Here is a 3,633-nt window from a genome sequence, read left to right as displayed (position 1 = left end):
CTCAGTTTTCCCTATCCTCCTTTTCACCAGACTAGGTAAGGTCGAACTTTTTTTCCTCTCCTTTCGTTTCTCCTGATGGCAATGTCTTCATTGAGTCTGGAGAAGGAGAGGTAATAGCTCTTTGCCGGGCTAATGGCTCATTGGTGTGGAGTTTTAAGACGTAGTCATCTGTATGATCGTCTACTCGATTGTATAAAAGTGGCGTCCTGTTCATAGAAGGAACAGACATCTATTTGTACGCCTTGCGAAGTGAAAAAGGACAGTTCCGGTTGTCGGAACACCTCTGATCACGCGCGAGCAGGCAGTGGAACAAGGCTGAGATAACTAATATTTTCGTACTTTGTAAATGAAAGCGTACGTACAACCCACCATTTTCCTGCTGATCACAAGAGGACGGCTGAGGAAACAGGACAGCAAAATACCTTTCCGTGACCAATGAGACACCGATTTGGCGCCATTTTTTGGCTTGAACGGACAAGCGGCACCTGCTTTTAGTACCCCTTTCTAGACATAATTTACAACAACGTATCGTGTCTTTCCCTCTTTGAAGATTCCTTTACTTTATCGCACTGGCGATATAGAGACAATTAATTTATGAATGAGGTTAGACATTTTGTTTTTTGTTTTTTTCATTTTTACTATGGTTGACAACTTGATTATGACCTCGAGATTTACATCGCGTGACAGTTGATGAGGGTGCAGCCCAAGTCAGCTATTACGCATAGCAATCGAGAGCGAATAATCTAATTGTCTTGGTATAAATCTAATAATCGTTGAAAACTAAACATTCCAAGTAAATTATCTAAATCCTCCTTGCAGACGCTTTGAAAATTCGAAGAAGTGGCCCCCATTTTGTTGACAACCCGCTATAGCTACTCACTATCTTTCACAGCATAGATAGCGAGTAGCGTAGCCAATAAGAGAACGGGATTCGTGATAGCACGCTAATAGATTAAACTAAAATCGGATAGTCCTTATAGCAGTATCTCCGTTAGATTTTCGTCCGCAGATCGTTCAATTCATATTAACGAAAGATAAATAAGTCGGCACAATACGGTGATATTTTGGCCTCCTCTTTCTTCAGCAGTCCAAATTTCCTAAGCTCTTTAATATACCGGTAAATGCAAGCGCCTTAGAAATTCATCTCAAGATTATCTCTGGCAGTTCTTAACCCTAGATCAGAATGGATATTCTCAGCCGTTTACTCCTTTAGGGTAACAAGTATGTTTCTAGCCAATCACGGAATAGCCAGATCTAGGTAAGCGGAAATTTTATCTTCTTATGTGCTCAGCACCATTCCAGGATTCCTGCGAGGCTGTGAAAGAACGTTTGTTTTAGGCAAAAAGTGATAAATTGTAAATTATTTTTTAAATGTCTAGTGCGTCTAAATCAAAAATTTATTATCAGATCTAGAACGTACTTTTGGCAGAATGGTGAGCTGATTTGTATCGGTCAACTACAATAAGTAAGTAAGTAAGTAAGTAAGTAAGTAAGTAAGTAAATAAGTTAAACTTTACTTAAACACGGAGAATCATCAGTTAAGCTAAAAAAAAGTAAAAAAAAACGCTTTACAACTGTTTTACATGATTGCCGTGTGGGAATCCGATAGGTCAGATACTTGCTTGATTGTGCGTTTGAACTGCCCAATAGAGTCAGCATTTCTTAAGTATTAATTCGGGCAAATTGTTCCACAAACAGGCCCCGCTATAACAGAAACTTCGTTTCAAATAATTAGTATTTGGCTTGGGTAGAGTAAGTTTACCTTCTAAGTTTCTCAAGTTATATTCAGCATCTCGTTGACTGAAAAGGCGTTGAAGGTATTCCGGGGCAAGATCGTGAATTGTTTTATACATAATTAGTGCTTTCTGTTTTTTACGTCGGAGAGAAAGCTTCTCCCACTTAAGACTATCGAGAAGGAGGTTGGAGGTCGTATCAAAGGGTAATTTAGTAATTACCCTAGCTGCGCGATTTTGTATTTTTGCAGCTTATCACTTGACTGGCCACTTAAGCAGTCCCAGACAGGACTGCAATGATCAAAATGAGGTAATATTAAAGCATTATAAATTTGAAGCGCAGTATTAGCTGAGATAAAGTGCCGTATTCGTTTTAAGGCTCCTATAGCTGAGGAAACTTTCCTGCATATTCGTCTACATGATTTGACCAAGAAAGCCGATCATCAATGGTAACACCGAGGGATTGAGTGCGATCTACTCTCTTGATCATTTCGTCATCAATTCGTATATCAACCTCGTCACATTGAGTGTTTAATCTCTGCCTAGATCCAATTATCATTGACTCGGTCTTAGCCACATTTAAACTCAACCTGTTGGCTCTCAGCCAACAGTTAAGGTTACTGAGTTCAGGAGTTAATGCTAGTTTAAGCTCTGTTAAAGTTTTTGCAGTTAGGGTTATATTGGTATCGTCAGCGAACATTCTCGGGGAAGCCTCCCGGAGGCAGTTAGGAAGATCGTTAATGTACATTAAAAATAGCAAGGAACCTAATATGCTGCCTTGTAGAACCCCACGAGTAATAGTGCGAGGAGTTGACAGTCTTCCATTAACGTTACATCTTTGGGTCCGATTGCTTAGGTACGATTGAAACCAAGTGATAGTTTCCTGGTCGGCGCAAAGTATGACATCTTGCGTAAAATGATTTCATGGTCGATAGTGTCGAATGACTTTTTAAGGTCAATGAAAACGACGCCATTCAGGAAGCCATTGTCGATGTTAACAGACCAGCTATTTGTCGCCTCAAGCAAAGCTGTAATGGTACTGTGTAAGGAACGGAACCCTGACTGACAACTTGACAGCAGTTTATTATCATTTAGGTAATGGTAAAGTTGGTCATAGACAAGTTTTCCAAGCACTTTCGACACTACTGGGATAACGGAGATGGGGCGATAGTTATTTATGTACGTATCGAGCTGGTTTCACAATAGCAAGTTTTCATGGACAAGTCGTTTTGCTGATTTTCACTTGCTCGTGTGTGAACAATAGGGATTCAAGTATTCAATGAACTTATTGAAACAGATGGCCAATATTTTTTTCAAAGAAAAATTTTACTATTTTGTCGGATACAACTTGGAAATCTTGGTCTCGTGCAATGATCTTTGCAATGGACAATTTCAAACTACCCTAGCCTGTCACTCCCGCGAGTCTTCCTCTTCCATCGCTCAATAACATTCCTCTCAATTCTGCTAACAAATCAGAGGGAAAAGGGTATAAGATGTGTCCCAAGAAATGTGTCTGAGACTGTAGGTGTTTCCACTGGGGCTGGTAGTTTGTCAGGGGATGAAGCCTCTTGCCAGCCTTAAATTCGATGTAAGCCGAGAGTGTTGTAGGCTGGTCATTCGTGGCCCAACCAAGAGTGGAGTGGGGTTTGTGAGGGTTGGGAGGGGTGGGGGTGATTGGCATAACTTATCAGAGTGACAGCCTGATGCGTGGTCACGGAAACAATTCTCAGTAGTGTAAAGGAAACTAATGTGAGGTGTGACCCATTTTTTTGTTCCTTTTCGGAGGCGGGTTCACCGCAGAAAACGGAATTCCAAGCGACTTGTAAAAAACCGCCAAGTGGACTAAAAGCACTGTGTCAATCAGTTCACTTTTGACGTTTAAATCGAGCGATAAAAACAG

The sequence above is a fragment of the Montipora capricornis genome, chromosome 12 (genome assembly GCF_036669925.1).
Source record: "Montipora capricornis isolate CH-2021 chromosome 12, ASM3666992v2, whole genome shotgun sequence".
NCBI lineage: Eukaryota > Metazoa > Cnidaria > Anthozoa > Scleractinia > Acroporidae > Montipora > Montipora capricornis.
The sequence above is the reverse complement of the archived record's forward strand: the minus strand, read 5'-3'. Positions refer to the sequence as shown.